A 14,147-nucleotide genomic window follows, 5' to 3' on the forward strand; every position below is an offset into this window, starting at 1 on the left:
GCCGTGAGCCTCCCGCCTGCCCAACATCCTGCTGCAAACAGCCCTGAGCGGAACGGCTTCCGCTCCTCTGTCACCTGAAAAAAAAGCCCCCCCCCCCCCCACCATCCTCGGCAACCCTCACGTGGGACGCTACGGGGAAGGGGACTGTAAGAGAGTCAGTCTCCTACTTCTCTTCAGGAACTCAGAAGACACCTCGGAAGGGTGGTAGTTGTAGCGATGCACACTCCACCCCTTTGTCTGGGCAGCATGCACTCCTTTCACCCATTTTTAACTTTCAAATAAGTAAACAACATGATGCTTCTATCCTGCTTCGTGCAGCCTGAATTGCCTTGTGCTTTCCCCCAAAGTGAGGCTACAAAGTAAGTATTGAGTCATACGTTCCTACGTGATGGTCAAGGAAGGCCAAATTTTATTACCTGTACGGATACATATCACAACAGGAAGAAGTTATGTCCTCACCACCCTCATTCCTACGACTGGCCACGTGACCGCTGTTAGCTTCTATACCTTTCTTCCACCTACTGTTCACGGGGATCACGGACACCCAGCACGCTCAGGTGGGATCGCCATCCGTCCTGAACACCGAGCGGGGATCGGCCACCCTCTGGCCATCATCAGCGACCCCCCTCCCACTCTGGGCGGCAGTCCAGTCCAGATCCCCCCAACCCCGGACCCCCCAGGACAGCCCAAGGCCTCGCCTGTCCTAGTCGTTTACCTCTTGGCAGCTGCCTGGCTCACGGGAGGTAAAGAGATTAGAGTAGGAGTGGGGAGGGGAGAAGCACAGTCTGCCCACACTGCCAAGCTCCCATCTCCACACGCTCCCCCCACCTCCCATCTCCACATTTTAACCTTTTAATCTGGCCCCTGGTCCTCTGATGGGTACAAATTTAACATGCCTTCAATTAATGTAATCTCCTATTCTCTCTCTCTCTCTCCCTCTCTCTGAAACCCAATAGATTTTAGACTATCTTTCATGCAAATTACACCTAAAAGGCATGTATTAACTCTCTTGCATTGAAGCTGGATAGCTGAGCTGATTACAGACTGGGGTTCGTGGATTTAGACTCTGCATGAACACATTTTGCTTTGTACCAAGGAAAAGTCTGTTTCAGAACTTCAAAGTCTAACCCCCTGGCCAGCTAGTTTTCAAATATGTGCTGGTGGTCAAGGGCAAGGATAATGTGTGTGATGGTTCAGTGCAAACCCTACCTCCCATTCCTAAGCAACCAGTAGACTAGACTTCTCTTTTAATGATGGATGTTTAATAGGCAAGGGATGAGATTTTTCTTTTAAAAAAAAAAAAAAAGGAAAAAATGGTCAAAATGTTGCCACCATCTGAATAAGCTTTGTCAGTAACAGCCCCCAAAACATCCAGGTTAGAATACCAGTTTCCAGGGGCTCAGTCAGTTAAGCATCCGACTTCAGCTCGGATCATGATCTCATGGTTTGTGGGTTCGAGTCCTGGGTCGGGCTCTGTACCGCCAGCCCAGAGCCTGGAACCTGCTTCAGATTCTGTCTCCCCCTCTCTCTGCCCCTCCCCTGCTCACGCTCTGTCTCTCTCAGAAATAAACATTTTAAGAATTAAAAAAAAAAGAATACTGGTTTCCAAATCCTTTCCCCTGCCACACGTACATGTACATACACACACACACACACACACACACACACACACACACAGGGAGAGAGAGAGAGAGAGAGAGAGAATTTTATAAACCAGATCAAAATGGATTTCACCTAGTTTAAGAGACTAGGCTGCAGTGTCAGAAGCACAGGGCTCCAGTTTTGCTCAGTCCCTGCAAAGACTCCTTTATCACCTAATTTAACATCTCTAAGCATCCTCATTGTTAAAATGAGAATAAGTATAGCTTTGTTAAGAACACGTCCCAACTTTGAATGAGGTGAAATGGCCCGAGGTGTGACCTTTCAAAATCTCCCTAGGGCACTCACCTACCGACCTAAGAGTTACATCATTACCTAGGGAATGCACTTGTTTGACTGTCTATTTTTTATTTGGTTAGAATTCAGATGCTCTGTAGTTACATGTTAATTCATAGATTTCTGTCCAATTGAAAAGATAACCGCAAAGGTTGTGGCTTTAGTGCCCTATTAATCAGTTTTGAATCTATCCTGGAAATCTTATTCCAACACTTTTTTTTCCCCTCAAAATGCCTACAAATACCAAGTTCCTCAAAATGCTTTTGGAATCAGTCGAACCCTCTTATGGTCCTCTCGTTAATGACTTGAATAAATTCTTGACAGGTGTTCGTTCTGTGTTTTTACAAGATTATGTTTTTAGTTCTTTAAAAATTATACTAACAGTACCTATGTTATGAAGTTGTTATGAGAATTAAATAAAATAAAGCAAATAAAGTAATTAATAGGGCCCTGACATATATTAAGCAGTTAACGTGGCGCCTGGGTGGCTCAGTCGGTTAAGCATCCAGCTCTTGATTTAAGCTCCGGTCCTGATCTCACAGTTTGTGAGTTCAAGCCCCATGTCGGGCTCCACGCTGAAAATGCAGAGCCTGCTTGGGATTCTCTTTCTCCCCCTCTCTCTGCCCCACCCCAACTTGTGCGTGCGCCGCGCGCGCACTCTCTCTCTCTCAAAATAAACTTTTTTAAAAAGCGGTTAATGAATGTTAGCTATTATTATTAGCTATTATTTTTTAATGTTTGTTTATTATGAGAGAGATCGCGCATGAACGACAGCGCAGAGCCTGACACAGGGCTCCATCTCATGAACTGTGACCTGAGCCGACATCAAGAGTCAGTTGCTTAACCAACTGAGCCACCCAGGTGCCCCTATTATTAGCTATTATTAAATGCAACGTGATCCACAGGAAATAAAAAATGTAGCATATCCAAACTTCACCCAGAGACACCTATGCAGCTAAAACAAATGAAATAAAATTAAGAGACTATTCATGCTGAGCCCTAGCTTGATTTCCCTGGAGATTTTTGAACCCTCCGGAATTCAGCCCAATGAACGAAGCTTTTGAATTAGCGGCCATTTTCATGGATGGTGCCAGATCTTATAATTATTGGAATCTATAACTGTACACAGAATAAGGATTGTGTCCCATAAAGAAAAAGATACGCAATTGTTTCCACCACACAGAGCCAATAACAGATAATAAAATTAAAATTGAGACTAAAGTAAAAATTAACATTTTTACCCTCCATCCTGCTTTGATATACCTAATTATTATCCCTCATTTTATTTCCTTCCACTTTAGTGGAAGGCTGGGTTATTCCCTGTTTTTTCTCGAAAAGTCTTCATGTCTTCCTTTGTCGGATTCCAGTAACTGCCAAAAATAATGGTGATTTCCCATGGAAAGCTTGTCCCCTAAAAGAAACTGAAGGGTAATAAAAGGAGCATGACCAATTTCTCCGATTTCACTATGATTTTGGTGGCTGTTTATGCCCCAATAACTTTCTCATAAATCCTGACAAAGAGAACTCTGTCAATTTTAGTTTTTGTTTTTTGAATTTGGGGGGTGGGGAGAGGCGGTGTTTGTTTCTCAGAACCTGGCATAGGAGTTAAACCAGCTTTGGATCAGAGGAACCAAGTGAATTGAATAGTTGAGTAGATGCTGGAGTTATTAGAAGTAATTCACAACCTTTCCATACCGATGTCTAAAGAAGAATGAAAAAGCGTCTATAGAAACACAAATAATGGGGCATAAAATTTCCCCACACAAGTACAAGGGAACCAGATGGAACTGGAGGTTACTCTGCACAGTTCACAAAACCACAGAGGGGGGGCCATCAAATACTTTTTAAATACCTTCAAACGTTGAAATACAATGAAGGAACCTACTGCACGCATTTGAAAAAGCAAACAAACACATATAGGGACTTAAATCCAGATTCAACATTCAGCTGCTGTTCAGTTCCAGGGACCAAAGAAGAGTAAGTTGAATTTAAAATAAAGTGAAGAAGGGGCGCCTGGGTGGCCCAGTCGGTTAAGCGTCCGACTCTGGATTTCGGCTCAGGTCGTGATCTCGCAGTTGGTGAGTTCAAGCCCTGTGTGAGGCTCTGTGCTGACAGTTCTGAGCCTGCTTCGGATTCTTTGTCTCCCTCGCTCTCTGCCCCTCCCCTGCTTGCTCTCTTTCTCTCTCTCTCTCTCTCTCAAGAGTAAAAAGAAAGTGAAGACACAGAACACCTCTAGTCATGAAGTGTTCTCTGTATTTGCAGAGCTTACGTATCTACACAAGTTCAGACACACGCACATATTCAGCTACATACACATACACGTATGGATGTACACATGTGTGTTTTATATATATTCACACGATCACATGCACATCTGCTAGCCTTTAAAATGAGAGAACACCACTGAGCAAGTAGAGAAATCAAAACTGAGGTAGCCCTCCTTCAAGGTCACTGCAGTCCCCTGCTACTCAAAATGTGGTCCCTAGACCAGCAGCATCGGCGTCACGTGGGAGCTTGTTCAAAAGGCGGACTCCTAGGCTCCACCCCAGATCTCCCGAATCAGAACCTAGCTTTTAAGCAGACTGCCGGGTGATCTGATGCCCCCATTGAAGTCTGAGAAGCACTGCCCTGCAGCCGGGCCATCCATCTCCAACGCTGCCAGCCACCCGTGTCTATTCAGTAACTGGGATGTGATTAGTGAGCCTGACAAACTGCGTTCCTCGTTTTGGTTACAATTAAAACGAAAATTGAGAAAATAAGACCCGATTCAGCTGTTGGACTACTCTTAGGTTAAATACATTCGGAAAAACTCAGTCGCGTCAATCTAGATATGGATCAAGTATTTCTGATAAAAACTGAGCAGCTGAGCTGTGAAGTACTGTAAGTATAAAATGCACACAGATTTCAAAGACTTGGAATGAAAACGAATGTGTGTAAAACGTGTAGTTGATCATTTTGGTAATGAGACGTTAAAAAGATAAAACTTCAGATACACTGCGTTAACTGGCATGTGATCTTAAAGTCCACGTGGTAAATAATGGCCTCGGAGGGACCTGATATCTTTTGGGAGCTCCCATCATCCCTCAACAAAACTGTCGAGTTGGGAAAGCAATGCTCAGTTCTTACCCAAAGAGTGAACAACGATCCCCACTGATGTCATCTGGGCTGAAGGCTGGGTGATTGTTTTTTTCTCTCAACTTCACGCAGAATCAAACATACCCGGATGAAAATCAGTGTTTTCTCAGTGTCTCTAGAAACCCGCCACCAGTTCTTCCGGGAATTCTTTCCCGTATCTGATGTAGCGGCTCTCCGGCTTCTGTATGTTTAGGGCCCTCTCCCGGGTAGTTTGTTTAAAAGCAGATTGCTGGGCCCTGGCAATTCACAAGAGATCGGTGCTAGGGTGACCGACCGCCCTGGTTTGCCTGGAACAGTCCCGGTTTCGGTTTTAGCACAGAAGGTCCCGCATCCTGGGAGCTGGTCAGTTCTGGGCAAACTGGGACGGTCGATCAACCTACCCCAGGGAAGTGCCTGTTTAACAAGCAGCCCAGGTGATACTTGTGGACCCCAGGTGAGCACAGTTTGAGCCACTGGAAACACAGGTTCTTGAAGACTGGTTGGCCATGTTCTTTCTGAATTAACCAACTACCCCAAGAAGACAGCCACTGAAGCTACACGAATAATCAGTTCCGCAAATAACTGATAGGGGAAATTGCTCTAATTTAATTAAACACATTAATAAATTGTTTAAAACTATGTGAGGAGAACAACTGCAAAAGAAATCACCCTGACAGCCTTGAAGGGAACTCTTTTGTTGTCAGGAATTCAGCAGATCGGGGCTGAGGCAGGGGGAGGGCAGAGTAAATGCGTGGCGTAATTCATGTCAATCTTGAGTTTGAATCATTGTTTCTGTCATTTGCTAGCTGTGCGACTTTAGGGAAGTTCCTTAACCTCTCTGGGCCTCAGTGCTTTCATCTGTAATAATGAAATCGATAATTTCTATTAACACTGAAGATTAGCCGTAAGAATAAGAAATAACGCATTGCATCGGACAAATCCCAGTTCGGGAGTGTTCTACAACATACCTGACCAGTGCTCCTCAGAACTGTCAAGGTCATCAAAACTAAGGAAAGTCTGAGAAACCGTCACAGCCAGTAATGTGGCATCCTGGAAGCAATCCTGGAACAGAAAAAGAACATTAAGGTAAAAACTAATGAAACGCAAGTAAAGAATGGATCGTAGTTAATATCAATGTATCAAAGTTGGTTTATTGCTTGTGACAAATGTACCATACTGAGGTAAGATGTTAATACAGGACAAGCTGAGTGTGGGGTGTAAGGGAACTCTGTATGTCACTGCAACGTTCCTGTAAATATGAAACTATTCTAAAACTGAAAGTTTATTACCAAAAAATGCCTAGCAGAGTAGTGCCCAGGCCAGAAGCACATGTTAATAAGAGCTGTGACGATTACTGCGAACCGTATATGAGGAATGATCCCAACAAGAAGACCACCATCTTGATTCAACATTTGCAGGAGAAACTAGGAGCTGGAAAGCCTTGGGGATTGGGCTTGAGGGGAGGGAAGATGATGAAAGGGGAGGTAAAGAGGCCATGGCCACTGCGGATTTTGTCTCCAGCACACCCATGCCTGTAACTTCTGCCGTGTGGCCCAGTTGGTTTTCTTTTTTGAAGTTGTTCCGAGTCTGTAATTATTTTCTTCATTCAATGGTTCTCTGTTCTGAGCCCAACCTCCTCTCCCCTTCTGCCAGCGTGCGTACACGCACATGCGCGCACACACGCGGCCCAAGCCTTTATCTGATTTCTCCTTTCTGTATCCACCGTACCCAGCACAGCACCTGACATAGAGTAGAAACTGTATCTGTATTTACTGAATGAAGGACGCGATACCACTGACCGTCAACGAATGGAGGGAAAACACTCTGTCTGGACTAGAACCAGAATCCTTTCATACATGTTTTCTCCTCCTAGCTTCCTTATAACTCCCCTACTGCTCAAAAAAGGAGAGTGCCCAAGCAGATAAACACAGACACCACTCCATCACCCAAGTCACCTCGTGTGGGGGGCAGGAGGGAAGGGCATTTGGGACCAGATTTGCTGTCCCACGTAGTAGTTTGCATTTGCAACTACAGGTGATAGACCTTAAACGGAAATACCTTAGTGATAGCTTGTGCTATATCGTACCTTATGTTTTCTATTTAATTTAAGCCTCACGCAAATTTTATTAGATAAGCAGGGCAGATGTTTCTAGCTCCATTTGAGAGACATAAACACTACGGAAAGGAAGGAGGGAGGGGAGGAAAGGAGGAGGAAGAAAGGAGGAGGGAGGGGGAAAGAGAAGAAGGAAATGTAAGGCAGCCACAGCATTGATAAGTTAATTAATGGGTCACTGTATTAGTCTACTGGGGCCGCCATAACAAAACACCACACGTGGGGTGGCTTAAACAACAGATACTTCTTTTCCCACAGTTCTGAAGGCTGGGAGTCTGAGGTCAAGGTGCCATCAGCGTTGCTGCCGCGCTGTGTCCTCATATAGCGGAGAGAGCGAGCTCTGGTGTCTCTTCCTCTGATAATGACATCAGCCCATCAGATTAACGCCCCACTCTTAGGGCTTCATTTAACTGTAATGACCTCCTCAAAGGCCCCATCTCCAAGAAGAGTCACATCTGAGGTTAAGGCTTCAGCTTATGAATTTGGTGGGGGCACAACGGAGTCCACAGAAGGATGTTCTCTGACCAGGGGCAAGAGGATTAACAGGACCAGGAGGAAGGAACAATTAGTGGATCAGAGGTCAGCAAACTGGGGCCCGAAGGTCTCAGTCGAAAGCCACCTTTATTTTGTGAACAAACTTTTACTGGTGCACAGCCACTCCCACCCTGGCCACATTGCCCAGGTGGCTTCCGCTAGGAGGCAGAGCTGAGTAGCTGTCACAGAGACTGGCACACAAAGTCCCAGATATTTACTCTTCACCCTTCACGGAAGTGTGCTTACTCCTGGGCTAGGCCCATACGAGATTGTTTCATCTGCAAAGCAACTCCCTAGGTCAGTATTCTTGCCACTTCGCCGATGAGGCAGTGGAGGCTCTAAGACGAGAAGTGACGGTCACCTTCATGGCCAGCAAGCCCGGAGGAGAACTTGAACATTCAGAAAGGTGCCCTTTCCAGGCCACCCCACCACAGAGCCTTGGGTTTTCTTCTAGACCTCAGAATTGTGTGTGTGTGTGGGGGGGTGGCTTCCAGGCCTGTGGCACCTTTATTTTAGATATAAAAGCCACCTTTAAATTGGTAAATCGGGGCACCTGGGTGGCTCAGTGGGTTAAACGTCTGACTCTTGATTTCAGCTCAAGTCATGATCTCGGGGTCATGGGATCAAGCCCCACATCAGGATCCTTGCTGAAGGCCTGGAGCCTACTTGGGATTCTCTGTCTCCCTCTCTCTCTGCCCCTCCCCACTCGCTCTCTCTCTCTCTCTCCCTTCTCTCTCAAACTAAATAAACTTTAAAAAATCAGGAAATCATCCCGTCACACAATTGGCTTCCTTCTCCATGTCACAGACTGTTGTCACTCAGGCCCGAACGTCCCACTGTCTCCAGTCACACCTTACTAGTTTTTGTTTATAGCTATTTTAGGTCCTCGGTTTCTTGAAATTCTATTTCGTTTCAGTTTGTTGTGTTTCAGGGCATGTGTTTTATATGATTAGCATTTACATAGAAAGCAGATCACTTGCATTAAGGGAGCCTTGCAAATAATTATGTAGACCTTGCGGGGTTTCCAGGAATAATTTCGGGACTGTTAGTCCTAAATGCAATGGCCTGTCCTTTGCATTGTTAGACAGTGTGTTCCCTTTTCAGCATCCGGTATTGAAAGCAGGCTGTTTTCCTTATTGTATTTATTACAACTCGGGTTCCTGTTTATAGAGACATTTGTCAATAGAATACAGTTCTTAGATCCTCTTTGAATTAGTAGAGACATTCCTCAAATGATTTGCACAAGAATCCAGAGCCTTTTCATTAGGCCTGTGGTGGAATTTAAGGAAGCAAAACTGCAATTGTGATTAATATTACTATTGGCTAATGGATCTCTTAGTAGGGCTTGGCTTCTTGATCTTTCTGTCCATACAAAGGATCTGCATGCAGATTCGTGCTGCCTTAGCATGTCCAGCATCGTTTCGTTGGGGGAGCGCCCTCTTTCCCCCTTCGTGTGGTCCTAGGTGGGCTGTGAGTTACAACGCTCCAGGCCCCAGCAAATCACATTGCCCCATTCCAGCCTGAGACACAGCGGCTGGTCCAAGGGAAAGTATGTGACCGATAGGAGCTAATTCCCCAGAATGTTAAAGAAGTTGAGAGAGAGGCCATCAAACAAAGGAACACTGTGCTGAAAGAGGGAGGCAGAGCCCCCAGATTGAGCCCCTCTTGAGGTCTTACCCACTCCTGGACTTCCTAGGGATGTGAACCAATAAATTCCTTTTTCTGCTTAACTAATCCAAGTTGGACTTCTCACTCAAAACCCAAAATGTCCTCACTGACATAACATATTTCCAGATTCTCTGAGTGTCCTCAGAAACACGCATCAGCAACTCCCAGAGGGCACAGGGGACTGGGTATTGGGATCCACGGGTCCTCCTCCTAGCTGCAATCTTAGAACTCCTCGGCCATCCCTCTGCCAGGTTGGAGGGACTTAGAAATGGACAGCCTCGGGGCACCTGGGTGGCTCAGTCGGTTAAGTGTCTGACTTTGGCTCAGGTTATGATCTCACAGTTCATGGGTTCGAGCCCCACGTCAGGCTCTGTGCTGACAGCTCAGAGCCTGAAGCCTGCTTCAGATTCTGTGTCTCCCTCTCTCTCTGTCCTTTCCCCGCTCATACGGTCTCTCTCTGCCTCTCAAAAAATAAATAAATGCTAAAAAAAAAATTAAAAAAAAAAAGAAAGGGACAGCCTCATTTCGAAGGAGCACATGCACCCCAAAGTTTACAGAAGCACTATCAACAATAGCCAAAGTATGGATAGAGCCCAAATGTCCATCAATGGATGAATGGATAAAGAAGATGTGGTATATATACAACAGAGTATTACTCAGCAATCAAAAAGAATGAAATCTTGCCATTTGCAACTACGTGGATGGAACTAGAGGGTATTGTGCTAAGCGAAATTAGTCAGAGAAAGACAAATATCATATGACTTCACTCATATGAGGCCTTTAAGACAGAACAGATGAACACAAGGGAAGGGAAGCAAAAATAATATAAAAACAGGAGGGGGACAAGACATAAGAAACTCTTCAATATGGAGAACAAACAGAGGGTTACTGGAGAGGTTGTGGGAGGGGGGATGGGCTAAATGGGGAAGGGGCATTAAGGAATCTACTCCTGAAATCATTGTTGCACTATATGCTAACTAACTTGGATATAAATTTAAAAATAAAATGAAACTAAAAAAAAAAAGAAATGGACAGCCTCTAGGACATGGGATGCCACGTCATTTCTTGGATGTGTGTATGCTGTTATGCATTCCTGAGTTCTACAACTCCAGGTCCTTTGACCCGTCTTGGAGTAAACGCAAGACAAAAGCCTTATGCTGGGACACTGATGGGATCGATTGAGGGGTGGGGGGCGGGGGGGGGGGGGGCGGAGAAGACCAAGTAGGATTAGTGGCTGGGCCCACCACATTGACGATGCTGGACAGACTGAGCTAGCCACAGTCTGGGGCCACGGATGGACCCCAAACCTACCGGTGGTCCCAAGCATGGCTGACATAATCAGGAAGGAGAAATAAAGCCCCACATACACTACCAAGTGGCTGCAAAAATTACCACTTTGGTGAAGACACATTGTTTTCCTCCTTTGTCTTCCAAAAGATACCCCTTGGGACCTGTCTAAACTCTGCCTCACTAGATTCCTCAAGTGTCACCTGAAGTGTAAGCTATGACTCAGAGTTTCCTGAGATAAACTCCACAACCTTCCCCCTCCCCAGAGGAAAGGTCCTGACTGAGGCCTGCCCACACCAGCCAAAACTCGGAGCCAGATGGCGGGCGATGCCTTAAGGCCAAGGGCACTGTGCGTTTCCGTGTGTTTGCAGGTAATGATAAACAAGCATGCTTCTTCGCTGGCTCAGTTCTTTGCAGTTTAACTTGGCTTCCTCTGTTTCAGACTGATGGGAACCCAAGTCCATTCCTAAGACCCACAAGGAAGGAAAGCTCTTTGTGTTAAAGGCGGTCCGCCAAGGTGTTAATTCCATCTTTGGTAGGTTTTTCCCAGGACTGCGTTCCTCATCCAGGAATTTCTCTGAGCTCCGTGGTTCTCACGTCCAAATTCCAACTTTGAATAAATAAACCAGCTAAAGTGCTCGGTTGCCCCAGGGAATAGCCGGGCGGTTTCTGAACCTCCATCGCCCCCAAGTGGCCATTTCTTTTTGTCTAGGATTTTCTTAAGCCAGAAGGTTTAGGATTCTTCCCTCCGAAACTATTAAAAAAAAAAAAATTTTTTTTTAAATTCTGACACCGAAGATTATGAAAAGTTTGTGTGGAGGCCTGTTAGTAATGTCAAACTAAGAGCTGCTGGGTCACAGGGTCACAGATTCAGGCAACTGACAAGAAGCATCCAATTGGTGAAGATCTCACCAATTGGGGGGCCCCTTGTAAAAAACTCCTGCAAAGTCTAATATGAAAGTGATTACCTCAAATATGTTTTTTGTTAATTTAGAGGATCCAGACCTGGGGTTCCATTTGTCTGGTCCAATTAAACCACTACTGGGGGGCCTGGATGGCTCAGTTGGTTAAGCATCCAACTTTGGCTCAGGTCATGATCTCATGGTTCGTGGGTTTGAGCCCCGCATGGGGCTCTGTGCTGACAGCTCAGAGCCTGGAGCCTGCTTTGGATTCTGTGTGTCTCCCTTTCTCTCTGTTTCTCCCCCTCTTGTTTTCTCTCGCTCTCAAATAAATAAAACACTAAAAAATAATGTAAACAATAAACCACTATTAATAACTATAATTTTTTAACTTGTATTATCCCTTTGTAAACTCTTCCACCATAAAATGTCTTCTAACATTGTCCAAGGTGATGAGAAAACATTCAATGCCAACAAAAATGAAGGTTTATAAACCACGCGTGGACAACTTTGCAAAAGCCAACATTAAACCGGCACAAAGTACATAGAAACATCACTGCTGGGTTGGCAAAACTTTCAGCAGATCATACACAAAGAGACAGCATCAAAAGCATAAAAGTTGTAGTGATTTCAAACTTCAACACGATGGAAACTCAAAAATAGCTGACAGAGTTGCCCTAAGTCATCAGAGTTTAAGGACATTAAATTGTCTCACTGGTCAGTAGGGACTGATGTACGCGCCTTAATTCATCACCCGCCCAACCACCCACCTACCATCCCCCCCATCCCACCCCCACCCCCCTGGTTGGTTCGCCCAACCACCCATCCGCCCATCCTCCCACCTATCCGCCCATCCTCCCACCTATCCGCTTTAGGTTAAGAAAGGTATCCTATGGTAAACAAAAGAGAAAGAATGTGTCTTCAGAACAGGGATAATTTTGCAGCCACTTGGTAGTGTGCTGTGGGCTTTGTTTCTCCTTCCTGATCACCCGCATCCATCCATTGCTACGTTAGGCATGTGGCAGACACCGGGTGAGGTTCCAAGGAGAAAAGATGGTTAAGATACAACGGCCGCTTTCTTGGTTCTGGAAGCAAAAGAGAGTTTCCAGGTGTTTCAATCTGCTCTCTAGTCTGAGGGTCCATTCCCAGCCTAGGCTGCACAGAGTAGACACGAGAACGCATCCCGCCACAGCCACTGAATGTTTTCTCTGAAAAACAAAAGGTGGGCTATCTGGGATCCCAAACATACGAACTATTTTGAGGGCGTGAACACGCATTACATGTGAAACAGCCAAGGAACACTTTCATAGCATAATTAGCTCACAAATTTGCGTTAAATACAGTCAGTGCTTTTTATGGCTGGCATAAACTATTTCGCCGTGTTTCCTAGAAAAGGAGGAGCTAGAATTGAGGAAAGCAAATATGGACTGAAGAGGCTTACCTTCAACTCAGAAAAGGGAAGATTCTTGCCTCCCTACCCCTAATGAAGTTTGTATTTCAACACAGTTGTCACATCACGGTGAATTATTTTGGTTCACCACCTGCTATGCCTCGCTCCCGTGCTCCTTTTAGATTAGAGGCCAGGCTCATGGTCCTGTAAATAATACTAACTTGGTGCTAAGCTCCTACACACCAAGCATTCCTGCCACTCCTAAATCCTGAGCGGAAGTGCCTGTCTTTCCTTTACTCACATCTTGTTTCCTTTCCGGCCGGAACGTTCTCCTCCAACGGCCACCCTTCTACCCCTGCCTTTGAAGGATAAACTTCAACAAATCTCTTTTATTTATTTATTTTTAAAAATAAATTTCTCTTATTTTTTAAGTTTATTTATTTACCTCTGGGGGTGGAGGGGGGGGGGCAGGCATGCGCACATGTGTACATGGGGGAAGGGGCAGAGAGAGAGGAAGACAAAATCTCAAGCAGGCTCTGCACCATCAGCACACAGCCTGATAAGGGGCTCAAACACAAGGACGGTGAGATCATGACCTGAGCTGAAATCAAAAGGAGGGTGCTTAACCGACTGAGCCAACCGGGTGCCCCTCAAATCTCTTTTAGATCCCAGTGGCCTGGGGCCTCATTATTAGTGCCAAAGCACATCTTTTTGTGTGTGTTTAGCATGTCTTACACATAGTAGGTGCTCAATAATTTGCTAAAAGCAAGGGAAAGGGGAATGGTGGGGAGAGAAGGCTTGAAGGAAGAAAGAAGAACAGGAGGAAGGGAGAGAGAGGGGAAAGAGCCGATAAGAAAGAAAGAAAGGAAAGGTAGAGAAAAGAATTATTTTACAACAGCCCAACGTTGCCTCTAATAAACACTACCCAACAATGCAATACTCACTGGTCCTGCTTTGCAAATCACCTAAGCATGCGGCTAAGGTTTCTTTTCAGGGACAAAACTTTCATAAAACAAATTAATCTATTGGAGTTAAAGGTTTAAAGTGATGGTTTCTATGGGGCGCCTGGGTGGCTCAGTCGGTTAAGCGTCCGACTTCGGCTCAGGTCATGATCTCACAGTCCGTGAGTTCGGGTCCCGCGTCGGGCTCTGTGCTGACAGCCCAGAGCCTGGAGCCTGTTTCAGGTTCTGTGTCTCCCTCTCTCTCT

The 14,147-nt window shown here is 45.5% G+C and overlaps 1 protein-coding gene across 1 annotated transcript in view; it reads right to left on the minus strand.

Annotated features, from left to right (window-relative positions):
- The window catches only part of MID1 (midline 1), a 588,063-nt gene that overhangs the window by 560,226 nt on the left and 13,690 nt on the right, over positions 1 to 14,147 (minus strand). The window contains exon 2 of the mRNA XM_058713622.1: positions 6,018 to 6,111. The gene's annotated coding sequence lies outside the window, so the exon portion shown is untranslated. The remainder of the gene's footprint in view (positions 1 to 6,017; positions 6,112 to 14,147) is intronic.

Source organism: Neofelis nebulosa, chromosome X, assembly GCF_028018385.1.
Source record: "Neofelis nebulosa isolate mNeoNeb1 chromosome X, mNeoNeb1.pri, whole genome shotgun sequence".
In the NCBI taxonomy this organism is placed as follows: Eukaryota; Metazoa; Chordata; class Mammalia; order Carnivora; family Felidae; genus Neofelis; species Neofelis nebulosa.